Source organism: Cryptomeria japonica, chromosome 8 (genome assembly GCF_030272615.1).
Source record: "Cryptomeria japonica chromosome 8, Sugi_1.0, whole genome shotgun sequence".
Lineage (NCBI taxonomy): Eukaryota > Viridiplantae > Streptophyta > Pinopsida > Cupressales > Cupressaceae > Cryptomeria > Cryptomeria japonica.
In genome coordinates this window covers 25,364,637-25,381,453 of record NC_081412.1, presented here as the reverse complement: position 1 = coordinate 25,381,453, position 16,817 = coordinate 25,364,637, and positions in this window count along the sequence as shown.

Genomic DNA, 16,817 nt, shown 5'->3' with positions numbered 1-16,817 from the left:
AATCTTGTGACAAGAAGAATATTGAAGACATTTAGGAATTAATGGAAAAAACTTTGTGATCAAATTCATCACTATTTCGAAGAATTTAAAACTCTCTGATCATAGCTGGTGATTCATGAGAAATTTAAAATTAGAGTTTCACGAAAGTAATCGTCTGATAGGGGCGATCAAGACAACATTCCAAGCATGCTCACATTTTTTGTATAAATCATAGCACTTCGATTTTTCTCACCTGTCGGCACCCATTCCCCACGTTTGGCATTTTTTATGCCAGAATTTTCTTCTTCAATTTTTATTTGAACTTTGGCATAAGGCAATTTCGAGACCTATATTAAATCATTTGTTTCAAGTGATGTAAATTCTATCTTCCTCAAGTAGAAATTAACTATGTGGGGAAAGCTTCATATATTACAATGCCTCATAAAAGTTTTTTAATACAAAAAAACACCAAAGTAGGAGGGGGAAGGCGTAAAGGAAGAGTGACCTCAAAACAAAATGATTATTGTTGCATAGGAGAAGTTGAATAGGTGCATAGAAGGCATAATGAAGGTGGGTTGATATGTTGGAAGGGAGAGAGATGTGATGCATGAGTGGAAAGAGGAGGTGTGGAATGCATGAGTTGGGAGATAGACAAAAGAATGAAGAGAAAAGAAGATCAATCAAGAAATAAAATGTAGATTTCAAAGCACTTGAAACTTTTGGTGAATGAATTTATTAAGAAAATTACATCACAAAATTCAAAATATCATTTTGAATTAGCATGGAAGATGAATAGTCTAAGGGGTAGCATTAATAGAAGAGGGACCTCCAACAATGAATGGGGAGTAGAGGAGGTTGATAAAGTGTGGGAAGATATTGACCAACAGAGTGGGGGTTTTAGCCAAGAAAGAAAATAGAGTGTGGGTTGCGAGAGGGAAATGAGGTACTCAAGCCACACAAGAGGAAAGAAATTAAAATATTGCAAAATAAGAAAGATAAGAAAGGATAGCGGTGTGATAAAGAGCACAACAGGGAAGCCTAGACTTGCGTGGTGAAAGAGGGAAAGTAGGTGCATGAGGAAGAAAATAGTCTGCATAACGTACATATATTAGGGTGAGAAAGGGTATGCAAAGAGAGAAGAAGAAATGTGAAGAGAGGTAGAGGTCAATGAAATACATTAATTGTAAATTTGTTTGTAGAATTGGTGGGAATGAAATTTTATTTCTTTGTTGCGATCTAATTGTTCAATTGAAAATATAGATTCTCTATTATTTTATTTACATTATATTAGTTTTGAAATTGCAGGAAAGAGGGAGTCCCTCTTGCATCAATTGATATTAGAGCCAAAGGTCTTGAGCATGTGGAGTTTACACCAAAACCTATGGGTAAAGTTTGAAGTGATAGAGTTGTATGAGAGACTTGAGAGAATTGTTGTAGGTGTATGAGGAGTCTTGGGCAATTGAGAGTTGAGAGGGACAAGATGTGGAAAAGTGTTGAAGAGGAGGGACAAGATGTGGAAAAAGTGTTGAAGAGGATGTGTTCAAAGAGGAGGATGAAGTGGGTCATGAAAAGACCCATGAAAAGGATATTAGGAAGACGTAGAAAATAAGAAGCTTCGTGAGTTGGAAAGTGAGATTGAAGCAAGATTGGAAGGGAGTTATGGGACGAGGCAAATCTCATTGAAAAAGGGAAGTTGTAGACATAAGGAGAAAGATGTGAAAGAAGCCCACACAAATGAAAATAAGAAAATAAATGAGGTGAGAAAGAAGAGAGAGGAGAGGAGAAAATGGTCATGGTGAACCATCATTTGGTGAGGAAAAATAGAGAATGTGATGGGCGTGAAAGTACCTCACAGATTGAGGTAGTACTAGAGGAAGAAGTTTGGTTCAAGTAGAGGTTGTAGAAGAGGTTTATCAAGGACCTAATGAAGATGGTGCATTTCTTGGAGACAAGATAAAAAAGATTGAGAAGTTTACTTTGAATTAAAAAAAGATGTAGAAAGCTACCTGAAGAAGTTGTAGTTGCAACGAGTACTGATGAAGAAGATGTTGTATTAGTAGAGGTTGAAGAAGATGTTGCAGTTCAATTGAAATTACAGGGGTGATTATTAAAAATTTTGAGTTTTGTGAAGTAGAAATGAATAGAAATGAGTTAGTGCGAGTATATGCAAGGAATAAATTTTCAGTTGCAGATGGATGTCAAAAGATTGCATGTTTGCATGTGGAAGCAGTAGAGGATGGCATAAAAGGATTTTGGTGCAGGTGGTCCATTTCTGGTGGACTAAAATCCACAAAAGAGGAGAAGAGTAGAGGAGAAATATTTTGGTGGAGAGGGATGACAAATGGTGGATGCAAATCCTTGAGAGGAGAGAAGAGTAGTGAGAAGAATTGTGGGAGGAGGATAATAGTTGTTTTGGTAAGATGTTAGAATCATAGGAAAAACGATTAATTTTGTGTACCTAACACAGGGATGGAGATCACTTCAAGATGTTTACAACCTAAAAGAGTAATTCTATTACCTAACTCCATTTTGTGAGTTCTGCTCACAAAAGTTTTCTTGCTCAGTGTGTGTGATGCAGGAACATCCAAGCTAATAAGCAATCAACATCACCCAAAAAAAACTTTTCTTGTTGGTTTTCCTCAATTTTGAAGACAATCCATAATGGTGAAAGTTTCATGATCAAATTCATCACTATTCTAAAGAATTTTAAACTCTATGACCATGGCTGGCAATTCACGGGAAATTTAAAGTTGGGGATTTCATGAAATTTTGGCTCAAATCGTCTAGTAGGGATGATTAGGACAACACTCTAAGCGTTCTCGCAAATTTTTTTCACAAATTGAAACATTTTGATTTTTCTCACCAATTGGCACCCATTCCATACGTTTGACAGTTTTTTTATGTCAAAATTTTCTTCTTTGAATTTATTTGAAGCATGGGAGAAGGCAATTTCCAAACCTATATTATATCATTTGTTTCAAGTAGCGTAAATTCCTTCATTTGAAACATGGGAGAAGGCAATTTCCAAACCTATATTACATCATTTGTTTCAAGTAGCGTAAATTCCTTTATTTGAAACATGGGAGAAGGCAATTTCCAAACCTATATTATATCATTTGTTTCAAGTGGCGTAAATTCCTTTCTTCTTTAAATAGAAATTAATATGTGGTTAAGACGTGACAGATTAAATCGCCCCATAAGAGGCGTTTAACATTAGAATAAATAGCAAAATAAGAGGGGCGAAGGCGTAAAGGAAGAGTGGCACCGAAACAAAATAATTATCATTGCGTGAGAGAAGGTAAATAGATGTGTAGAAGGGACAGTGAAGGTGGAGATGAATGCGTGGTGGAAAGAGGAGGGATGGTGAGGAATGCATGAGCTGGGAGATAGAGAAAAGTGTGAAGAGGAAAGAAGATTGATCAACAAACAAAATGCAGATTTTAGAGCACTTGAAACTACATAAGGTACAAAGATTAGAGCGAGCATTAAACTACATAAGGTACAAAGATTAGAGCGAGCATGAATGCACATAGATTAAGAAATGCGAAGAGGAGGAGAGGTTGATGAGAGACCTTGATTCTAAATTGTTTGCAGAACTGGTGGGAATGAAATTTTGTTGCAATCTAATTGTTCAATTCAAAATAGAGTCTATTAATTTCTTTAGAGTATTAGTTTTGAAATCGCAAGAAAGAGGAAGTCCCTCTTGCCTCACCTATCAACCGCCATCTTTAGCTAGCAATGCGTCTTCTCATTATATTAGTAATCTATATCTAACAAATAATCCTGTAATCTTTATCTTGTTAGCACTATGCATCGAATTACTTCACACAATTTATCTTCTCTTTCCACTTCATTATCACAATGTTAAAAACACTTCCCACTTAACACTTCCCACTTTCTTGATGAGCCACCTCCCTAATGAATAACATATATTGTGACTAATACACAAAAATCTATGAATCGTCCCTATGAATGGATCACTTACAATGTGGCATGCATAAATTTTTTATCATGGGGTTATCGCTCACTCCAACAACCTTCCTTTTTAACAAAAATGAAGGGTCTAATAAAAGATTGTCAACATTGCATCCTAAATCCAAACCAAAATGACCAATACTAAGTAAGATCTAATGGAATAGTAGAAATTTTCATCCTAAATCTAAACCAAAATGACTAATACTAAGTAAGATCTAATGAAATAGTAGAAAATTTTATGAAGTATACAAAAATATGAATAGATAAAATTAATTATTTTATCCATCATAACTAAACCAAATCTTTAATAGATATAATAGAGTCAAGAATCTTTACAATAAATATAATTGAGCAAGTCCTACAAACAAATATAGCAAACTTTACTAGAAACTCTTCCAAATTTACAGTTGTAGATAATTTGACCTTAGAATTTCCATTCTACAATTATTTTTGAGTCTATTACATTTTTTATTTTCTTATTCAGTGTTGATGAGGAATTTTGTACTTTCTAACAACGCAAAATAAAATATACCAACTGTATCCTATCCTTTCTTGAATAAGAGAATCGTGTATGCCTTCAAACTATCCAAATAAGATAACTTGAAGGTTTCGAATGTAAGGTCTTAGTTGTGCTTGGATAACTCAATTAATGATGTGATTTTGTTGGTAAACACAAAAGGACTTAACGCATCTAACAAGTTGGCTAACATCTGATATGTCAATCTGAATGATGCTTTGCTTCATAAACTGATTAAAATAAAGTCAAAAGGATAGAGTTCAGAAAGACAAATCTAAGACCTATTGACAACGATAGTAATGGCTGATGCTACAAATAGACAGATTTGTCACAAACTAATTTATGTTTAACTAGAGGCAACTCACATCATTGCAAAAATAGTGCAATCTTCTAACGAATTAAATATTTTTAGATTGTAAACATGCATTCAAATACCCAATACTAGTGCAACTCAAATAAACATTCACAATTGAACTAAGATCATAATCAGGTTCAAACTAACCATACACCAAAATGTAAAATTAGTAAATTCCCAATTGTATGAAGCAAAAATCCATAGATATTATCACACTTCACCATTAAAATCACTAAACTTAACTAATATTGAAAAAAGGAACCATGAAAACAAGAGAAGACAACTGGTAAAACACCAAACTTCAATGCTTTATTCATTGCTTCAAATGTTGATACAACAATTCCTATCAACAACCTATTCTACTCCTATTAATTACTAACTTTACTAATTGAGAGAAGACTTGCTTTTATACATATTACATTTTGGATCAATGACCAAGATTCAATCCATTCAATGACCCAAATCCGCATTCTAGATACCCTAATAACTTTTATTATATGATTTTAACTAATTTCAAACCACTTTCTAACTACTCCCACTATGAGACATCCAAGCTAATAAGCAATCAACATCACCCAAAAAAAACTTTTCTTGTTGGTTTTCCTCAATTTTGGTTTGTCTAAGTTTTTCTTGGCATCTATCGTCTTTGGAAAGGTCTAGCTCAGTTAAATTTGCAACATTTTAGTCTTGGTGCACAATAGGCTCCTATCACAAAAATAATTGTTTGGATAACTCTGTGAGGTTTGATGACAAATCCTCTAACACGAAGAATTTTGAAGACATTCCATAATGGTGAAAGTTTCATGATCAAATTCATCACTATTTCGAAGAATTTAAAACTCTATGATCATGGCGGGCAATTCACGGGAAATTTAAAGTTGGGGATTTCATGAAATTTCGGCTCAAATCGTCTAGAAGAGATGATCAAGACAACACTCTAAGCGTTCTCGCAAATTTTTTTACAAATTGGAACACTTCGATTTTTCTCTGTCAAAATTTTCTTCTTTGAATTTATTTGTTTGAATTTATTTGAAGCATGGGAGAAGGCAATTTCCAAACCTATATTATATCATTTGTTTCAAGTGGCGTAAATTCCTTTCTTCTTTAAATAGAAATTAACCATGTGGGTAAGACGTGAGTGATTAAATCGCCTCATAAGAGGCGTTTAACATTAGAATAAATAGCAAAATAAGAGGGGCGATGGCGTAAAGGAAGAGTGGCACCAAAACAAAATAATTATCATTGCGTGAGAGAAGGTGAATAGATGTGTAGAAGGGACAGTGAAGGTGGAGATGAATGCGTGGTGGAAAGAGGAGGGATGGTGTGGAATGCATGAGCTGGGAGATAGAGAAAAGTGTGAAGAGGAAAACAAGATTGATCAAGAAACAAAATGCAGATTTTAGAGCACTTGAAACTACATAAGGTACAAAGATTAGAGCGAGTATGAATGCACATAGATTAAGAAATGCGAAGAGGAGGAGAGGTGGATGAGAGACCTTGATTCTAAATTTGTTTGCAGAACTGGTGGGATTGAAATTTTGTTGCAATCTAATTGTTCAATTGAAAATAGAGAGTCTATTATTTTCATTAGAGTATTAGTTTTGAAATTGCAGGAAAGAGGAAGTCCCTCTTGCCTCACCTATCAACCGCCATCTTTAGCTAGCTAAGCGTCTTCTCATGATATTATTATTTTATATCTAACAAATAATCCTGTAATCTTTATCTTGTTAGCACTATGCATCGAATTACTTCACAATTTATCTTCTCTTTCCACAAAGTCCACTTCATTATCACAATGTTAAAAACACTTCCCACTTGCTTGATGAGCCACCTCCCTAGTGAATAACATATATTGTGACTAATGCACAAAAATCTATGAATCGCTTCTTTGAATGGATCACTTACAATGTGGCATGCATAATTTTTTTATCATGAGGTTATCGCTCACTCCAACAACCTTCATTTTTTATACCACATGATGTGGTCATAAATGGAAGGTCTAATAAAAGATTGTCAACATTTCAGCCTAAATCGAAACCAAAGTGACCAATACTAAGTAAGATCTAATGAAATAGTAGAAAAATTTTGAATTATGCAAAAATATGAATAGATAAAATTTTCATAATTAAATCAAAACTTTAATAGATATAATAAAGTCAAGAATCCTTACACTAAATATAATCGAGCAAGTCATACAAACAAATATAGCTTTCCTTGTTGGTTGCGCTCATGCGGCAGTTATGGCCCTACACTATCGCTCATCCTCTGAGATTAGCGAACTCTTTGGCAATCCCGTGTGAAATTTGTGAGTGGGCGGTGAGGACCATCCTTGGGGAAGAATGGATTGCAGCTAACCCGATGGCTTCTCCAAACCTGGTGGCTTCCAAATTTGCGTCTATGGTGATGGACCTCACACAGTCTCAAGACTATACAAAGATGGTGGTGGGGGCTTTTGTACATCCAATGTTGTTTACTTGGGAGGAATTGGACCTACAGCTGGAGAAATATGATTTGTTTACACGAGAGGTGTGGTGGGGAGGTTTTTTAAATAGAGATCTCTTCGTATTTGACTCAGTGCCAAGATCAGTTTTCCTCTCCTTCATCTTTGGCTTGGGTTATGCATCTCCTTACACTTTTCTCCACTAGGTTCAACAATTTGCATCTCGAATAGGAGAGCCATTGGCTTCAATTGTAATGGCTAAATTCAAGGTTGTGTGGGAAATTTGTGAACATGCTCAGGTTGATCCTCACGAGTATCTTTCATCCTTTCCAACTCCAATGGAGGTTGCTTCATCTCAAGAATCAGGAATTGTAATATGAAAGTTTCTTTAGCTGGGGTGGTGGATTTATGTTGGTAGAATTAGGGTAGATACAAACATGGCATTTTCAACCTTGTAGTCTCTTTGTTTTTGATAATATTGCTTCATCATTTGTACGGGTTTAGTTTTGTTGTTGTCCATATTGGGAAAGGTTTTGTCTCATTCAGTCTCTATTCAGGACTTTTTTCAAAGACCCCATGATCCAATATATGGGGGTTGCTCTTTCAGAAATGTATCTGGCAGGGGGAAGGAGGTAGTGTCATTTTCTTTTAATTAAGTATATGTAAATCTTCAATTATTATTAATATATTATAGGCCATGGCCTTTTGCTCAAAAAAAATAAAAAAAATATAGCAAACTTTACTAGAAACTCTTTCCAAATTTACAGTTGTAGATAATTTGACCTTAGAATTTCCATTCTACAATTATTTTCAAATCTATTATATTTTTACTTTTCTTATTTAGTGTTGATGAGGAATTTTTTACTTTCTAACAACACAAAATAAAATATACCAAGCGTATCCTATCCTTTCTTAAATAAGGGAATCTTGTATGTCTTCAAACTATCCAAATAAGATAACCTCAAGGTTTCGAATGTAAGGTCTTAGTTGTACTTGGATAACTCAATTAATGATGTGATTTTGTTGGTAAACACAAAAAGACTTAATGCATCTAACAAGTTGGCTAACATCTGATATGGCAATCTGAATGATGCTTTGCTTTATAAACTGATTAAAATAAAATCAAAAGGATAGAGTTCAGAAAGACAAATCTAAGACCTATGGACAATGATAGTAATGGTTGATGCTACAAATAGGCAGATTTGTCACAAACTAAGTTATGTTTAACTAGAGGCAACTCACATCATTGCAAAAATAGTGCAACCTTCCAACGAATTAAATATTTGTAGATAGTAAATATGCATTCAAATACCCAATACTAGCGCAACTCAAATAAACATTTACAATTGAACTAAGATCATAATCAGGTTCAAACTAACCATACACAAAAATGTAAATTCAGTAAATTCCCAATTGTATGAAGCAAAAATCCATAGATATTATCACACTTCACCATTAAAATCACTGAACTTAACTAAAATTGAAAAAAGGAACCATAAAAAACAAGAGAAGACAATTGTTAAAACACCAAACTTCAATGCTTTATTCATTGCTTCAAATGTTGATACATCAATTCCTATCAACAACCTATTCTACTCCTATTAATTACTAACTTTACAAATTGAGAGAAGACCTCCTTTTATACATATTAAATTTTGGATCAATGACCAAGATTCAATCCATTCAATGGCCAAGATCCGCATTCTAGATACCCTAATAACTTTTATTATATGATTTTAACCACTTTCTAATTGCTCCCACTATGAGACAAAAGTTTACATGTCGAGTGACAGAAAAGGACGAAATAGCAGATTTGTTGAAGAACAAGTGTCACTAGTGGCCAATACTTGTCGTAATTTAGAAATAGAAATAGTCAAATATCATTTGAATTATAATTGAAATTTAAAAATATATGCATTGTAAATTAAAATTATATGTTTTGCAATTTGATTTTAATTTTAATTTTGAGAAATGAAATTGTATTAGAAATAGTAAGATATATTATAATATTATAAGAGCTTTGAAAAATTTAGATAAAATTTTTAATTTATTTAAAGAATTATTGTAATTAAATTTACAATTCATTTAGAGATAAGATTAGGGTTAAGTTAAGATTATGTTAGGTAAGTCTTAGGTTAAATTTTTAGTTATTTATATTATATCATTTAAATATTACTCAAATGAAAAATTATAAGACATAATATTGAACTGAAGAAAATAATCATTTTCATTTCACATACATATATTTTTCTAACATTATACCGGTAACTGGTTACGGGCAGAAGTAACTTGTTTCACTATTTAGATAGAACCTTGAACTGAAGAAAGTTCATTTATCTTTTCAGCATCATAGAAGTTTGACTCTCTGGTTACATGTTCCATCTCCTTTCTAGTTACCATTTCTGTTTTCTATCTGAAGCCTCAATGCATTTGCCGATGTAGGAGGAATTTGCAGTGAGGATTTCACCAAATGCATTATGTTCATATCCATTCTGACTTTTCTCGCTTCTTTAGATACTCTAAAATTGTGTCACCAATTGAAGTCGGTTCTTCCTGATCTTGTGTTCATCTATTGTTTATGCAGTCCTGAAGGTGTTGGAAGTCTTGACCTCTCTGAACGCCCCCTCGCCTTTAACTTTACTTAGAAAATTCGGTGCGTGGAAGAGGATTGGGATTTTCTGCCTTAATATTCAGATTTTGGAAGAAACTCAAGCTAAGGAAGAAAACGTAGAAACTCAGACCCAAGATAGCAAAATAGTATTTTGCTTCTAGGAAACTGATGGGAATTTTGTGTGAAATTCGGTTCTAGGAAACTCAAGTGGATTTTCCTAGAAACCTTCCTATTGTCGAGTTTGGCTTCAACCCTTTGGACTTGATTTTATTTTGCATGATGAAACTCAATCCTTGGAGCAAGTTTAGGATAAAGTCCTAATATCTATTTCTTAGAATCAACAAAATAAAGGAAGTTGGTATGAAAAGAGCAATTTGATGTAAATCGATGCAAGGTCCAAAAATAATAAGTGAGGTCCAACCACTAGCCAAACTGCATTGTGGAGCATTAATATGGATCAATGCCATGTAATAAAGACATAAATGAAAGGATTCATCGCCTTTGAATAAAGGAAGGTAAGTCCACGAGTTCATTGATTAAATATTAATCAAAACATTGGAAGGCACAGATAATGAAAAGTGTCTGATATAAATGAGTTGGTCGAGCTTTGTGTGATGTATTCAAGATTTATGTTCTACAAAATCAGAGACAATAGCACTCGATAAGATCCCTGAGGAAACAATGGAGTTCAACAAATAAGCAAAACATGACCTTTGGGGCTCAAACACAAACCTTGGAGCAAGTTTTGTATTCATGATCATCAACCTAGGTTCTTCAATTTTATGAGTTGATTCCCAACTCGTCAATCACTTCTCAAAATCTTGGCTTAATGATTTGGGATGAACTCCACGTTAAGAAGGGTTTTTGGAAACTTGACTTCTGGTGCAATTTTTGGAAAACTCTATTTAGAAAGAATTTGGAAAACTCCATGTCAAGAATTCGTCAAATATATTTATTGGGAAAATAATATGTAATATTTAATTTTCATCATTATTTGTAATACATTAATAAGGGGTGATGAGTTCCATATTGTTTTTCCCATCATGGATGTCTAGAGTAAGATATTTAATGTTTTAAGGAAGTGCAAAAAAAAGTGATCTATGGGCTTCTCCAAGTGGGAGCATGGAAGAGACTCTCTTGGTATTCAATCATTTATTATATTTAATGCATTGTTTATCTTGCAAGTATGAGCACCTAATTTGGAGGGAAAGTATTAGAAGCTAGACTGGTGTCTTTTTGAGTTCCATGGAGGTATTCCAAGGGTTGTGGTCATGAGGAATGAAGAAGCTCCTTTGGGAACCTTTATTGGTTGTTCTGGAGCTCTTGTCATTCTATAAATTCAACCTTTAGGTGTAGACTTTGTATGTAATAGTTGAATGTAGATTTCTCTACAGGAATAAAGGACGAACAGGAAGCATAAGGAGGTTGTTCACGTGTACATAGTTATTGATATGGTGGAGGCAAAGAGGAGAATTAAAATGATTGTATTGTAAGCACATTTATTGTTGATAATGAAAGGTCCTCTCTTCTCGGTGGAGTTTTTTCCCACAAAGGTTTTTCCACGTAAATTCTATGTTATGTGTTGATATTATGTTGCCAATTTATGTTTTATTGCTCGTATCTTATGTTGACATAAGATAGGTTTATTAAACACGGTTTACAGGTTATTTTTTGGCATCATTAAGAAAAAAGGATCTAACCTTTGTTTTCCACAATTAAGGCAACTTAATTTTCAAATTTGCATATGTTTTAAATTTTCATGTTGTAGATATCCAAGATTTGAATGTCATCATTTAATTAGTTTGTTGGATATATATTGAGGCAACTTAATTTTTGAATTTGCATATAAGTTTTAAATTTTCATGTTGTAGATATCCAAGATTAGAATATCATCCTTTAATTAGTTTGTTGGATATATATTGATCTTCACAATCTTTGGTATCGAACTTGTTTATTTCTTAGCATTTGGTATTAAAGTTGAAGGTTACTAATTCTAGGTATTCCTCTATTTTTTGGTTTCTTAGCATGGAAAGCTTGTGGGAATCTATTAAAAGGAATTAAAGGTTGTTGATAGGATTTTAGGGCTGCAATGAAGATTTTGTGAGTTAACTTTGTTTTGCAGATTTGTGAGATTCAAAACCATTGGTATTATCAATGCGATCTATGTTAGGCATTTGAACTTCATGTTTATGGATCTTCATGGAGTTGGTTATGGTCTAGTAACTTGAAGCTCTTATTTGATAATATGTGTATCTTCTCATTTGGTGGTTTTGTTCTTTTACCTTGTGGTCGTATGTTGCGAGAAGGTGTTCATGTTGAATAGGTATTGACATCCTTGTCACATGGAGATACATTAGTTGTTTGGACTACAAAATGAAGTGCTTATGTTGGGTTCATGGTTTTAGCCCATGAGTACATGAAAGTATTGGAAGATAAGCCACTAACCTCATTCTGAGTTGTGGAGCTAATATGTTTCATATAGTTTAAGCTCCTGTAAATTTTTTATTTCATGTTAAATAGTGGTGATCTTTTTTTTTTAGTTGTTGGGTTTTGTAGATCTATGATATTTCCATTTTTCAGATGATATGCATAATGTGTTTGTCTAGATGTTTAAATGAATTTTAGATTTACAAAGATGGTTTTGTAGGTTTTACATGTTAACTAAAATTTGTAGTATGCAAATTTGTGGTAAGACTTAATTTAGAGTGTTCTGGATTGACACAGTTACATGTTTTCATGGTTGTTTGGAATGTTCTTATTGATGTATGGTTACTCATTTGTGGGTTTGTTTGGAAAATCAGATTGTAGTGTTTGAGTCTTGGAAATCCACATTTTATGCCTAATTATCTCTATTATGCATGATACTGATGTGGGGTTGAATCTTTAAATTATTTGAGATTGGAGCTTTGATTATGTATTTCTTCCTTGAGATGTTCCATATGTGTTAATCTTGTAAATTGTTTGATGAGGATTTGGTTTGGTAGGCCTTGTTGTTGGTCACCATTATAGCATTAGTATGATTATTGCAGTGAAATGGGGAATTTTGGGAGTACCTGATAAAGTTGTTCATTCAAATCTTCACAAAAAATTATGGTGCATGAGAAACATTGTTCACTTTTAGTGGAGTTTTGGTAATGATATTTTCATGACGTCATGTATGTTAAAGTGGATCAGATTTATATATAGGTAATTTTCAAATTATAATATAATAATAATGAGCAAATATGTCAACTGCTATATGTGCAATGATAAAGACTATTGAATGTTATCGCGACAATATTAATTGCTCTTGCTTATTACATCAACTGCAGATTACAATGTAGAGAGTGAAGTAATTCATACACAAGTATTTTTCACTCCCACGACAGCCTCTCTTTTCCACCTGTGACTGAATATCAATCTTCTATCTATTGTTATCATTATATTTACATCCATCGACAACATTAAATTTATAACTGATGGTGGTCCACAAAGGAGTCACGACTCCTTGTGAAACTGGCATGATTCCTCAAGGAGTCATGACTCCTATGTGGAGTCATGTCGGCAATATAAACCAATGCATAATCCACGAACATATCATCGGTTTCTTAGCAATCTAATTGGTCAACCAGACTGATAAATACATGCTATCACTTACAACGAATCAATAAAGTAATTAATGAAATAATATAGTATAATCAATAATATGAATTATTAGTAACACAAGGTTGTTACTAATTAGTCATAATATTGATTATAATATTAACCATAAGATTACCGATAAATAATTGATTACATAGATAACTGTATATCTATATGTGATCAGAATAATAAGGATAGATTTACAAACAAGACAAATGTCTAAGGCCGTAAGGCTAATTAGTCATTTGGTTCATCCGACCAATGCTATCTATTTTAACACTCCCTCCTAGCAAGGGAGGATAATTTTCTATCCTTCAATAAGTAATAACACCTTACATTAGTTCCATTTATTGTGTGAGAGAAGGATATCACCTCATTGTGATATAAGAAGTTATGGCATATCCACGGATATCATGTCACATGATGTCCACCATAAATCTTGTAATATCCACCATTATGACTTGTCCACAGATATCACGTCTCATGATATCCACCATCATGGTATATCTAAAGATATTACTTCATGGCATGTCCACGAATTTCACGTCACATGAAATCCACCATGAGTATCCCTTTATGTAATATCCACCATTATGGCTTATCCATAGATATCACGTCTCATGATATCCACTTATGACATATCCATAGATATTACTACACAGATATAAACCATTATGACATGTCCATAGATATCATGTCCCATGATATCCATCATAATGGTATGATAAACCAATATCGTAATATCGTCACCTTACGATAATGATCAGATGTACAAGTGTTCACTCACTAGTACATTTGGGGCTCAATTTTGATGGCAGTTTGTCAGAATTCCGACTATAATTCATCGGACTGCCAACGAGCAACACCATCAAAAACTTGTAGTCGAACATTCCGACGATGCTCAAGACTATCAAAATTCTGAAGTCATCGAAGACTCTTCTGATGATGACCATGACTGTGCTTAGCCGTCGGTAAAACTCGATAAGTCGTCGAAATCCGACGGTTTCCAGGTAATGTTCCAATGATGAACATGACCGCCCATCTGGCGAGAATGTCATCAGATATACAGCATCCTCGTCGGATTTTTTGTGGGGGTCCATCGAACTTTCAACGACGTCCAATGACAACCAGGGCATCCGCACCGACCAAGATGTTGTATGGGGCGTCGGAATAAATTGGGTGGGCGTCAGAATTCTGACGACCCCCACACTGCTTATCCGATGAGGATGTTGTCAAATATACAACATCCTCGTCGGATGATCGGTGGATGGAAATATTTGCACTTGTTGACCAATACGATAATACTAAAGATTTATTATTTTGTATCAACCAACCAAACGACAATAAAAACAATTTGACAATCTAAGCATGTGACGGTTCAGGCGTCGGATGCTTGGTGGATGGAAAGATTTGAACTGATTGACCAATACTATAATACTAAAGATTCATAATTCTGTATCAACCAACCAAATGACAATAAAAACAATTTGACAATATAATCTTTCCACTCGAAGACCAACCTCAAAAAACCATGTATGATTGAAGAATTGTGTCCCACATTAAGTTCTTCAATCCCATCAATAGCCACCCATAGGTGGCATACCATACGCTGGCATGGGAGGCATTCCCATTCCACTCATACCTGGCTGAAAGCAACCTCCCATGCCCAATCCCATGCCAAGCATTGGAGGTGCTAGCAAAGCAAGGGGAAGAAGCAGAGCATACATATTATGTAAACAAAATAGGCACATATTTATTTCTGTAGAAAATTTAAAATGTTTATTAAAGAGAAACTTAAAATATTCACAGAATCATCATAGTATATCAAGAACTTGAAGTAGGTATGGAAACACAAAGTCAGTCATATTATTCATCCAGACAAGTTCCAAAGCCACATCTGGTCTGATCAATTCATAGCATATGAACAAGAATGAAGCAAAGCATTCTTTCTTGCCCTGCAGTTCCAAATGTAAAAGTAAGCCCCATTTCAATGCCCCAATCCAAAATGAAATTTCAAAATATACTTTAGCCTGTGAGAGAGAACAACCAACTATATGTTTTACCAATTGTATACCTGTTCCACAAAATACACCAACAATTCCTCTGCAAGTTCACGATCACTCGATTGAGAACTAGTTTACATTGCATCCTTGTAAAGATTATCCTTTTTAGACGGTGCAATATGTTAGCACATAATTTTTCTATAAATTCCTTAAAAATGCTATTTTTCTATAATTTCCTTAATTATGCTCTTAAAAATGCTATTTTTTTATTATTTCCTTAATTATGCTCGTAAAATGCTATTGGAGGTGCTGGCAAAGCAAGGGGAAGAAGCTGGGCATACATATTCTGTAAACAAAATAGGCACATATTTATTTAAATTTTTAAAAACCGTCAGTAGAGTAGAACAAGTGCTCCTTGAGGCTCAATTAAGCAAAATGCATACCTGTTGAGCAACAAGATCTTTCTCTTCTTTCTCCTTGGATTTATCTTCTTGGACAGCCTCTAACTTGTCCTTAACAAGCTCATCAACTTTTGTTGTGTATTCTCGAATGAACTTTGAAAAAGATTTTTTTTGAATATTAGTTATTTAATTCTGCAGAAGATTTAAAATGTTTATCAAAGAGAAACTTAAAATATTCACAAAATCATCAGAGTATATCAAGAGCCTGAAGTAGGTATGGAAACACAAAGTCAATCATAATATTCATCCAGACAAGTTCCAAAGCCACATCTGGTCTGATCAAGTCATAGCATATGAACAAGCATGAAGCAAAGCATTCTTTCTTGCCCTGTAGTTCCAAATGCAAAAGTAAGCCCCATTTCAATACCCCAATCCAAAATGAAAATTCAAAATATACTTTAGCTTGTGAGAGAGAACAACCAACTATATGTTTTACCAATTGTATACTTGTTCCACAAAATACACCAGCAATTCCTCTGCAAGTTCACAATCACTCGATTGAGAACTAGTTTCCATTGCATCCTTGTAAAGATTATCCTTTTTAGACAGTGCAATATGTTAGCACATAATTTTTCTATAATTTCTTTAGAAATGTTATTTTTCTATAATTTCCTTAATTATGCTCTTAAAAATGCTATTTTTCTATAATCTCCTTAATTATGCTCTTAAAATGCTATTGGAGGTGTTGGCAAAGCAAGAGGAAGAAGTTGAGCATACATATTCTGTAAACAAAATAGGCACATATTTATTGGAATTTTTACTAACTGTCAGTAGAGTAGAACAAGTGCTCCTTGAGGCTCAATTAAGCAAAATGCATACCTATTGAGCAACAAGTTATTTCTCTTCTTTCTCCTT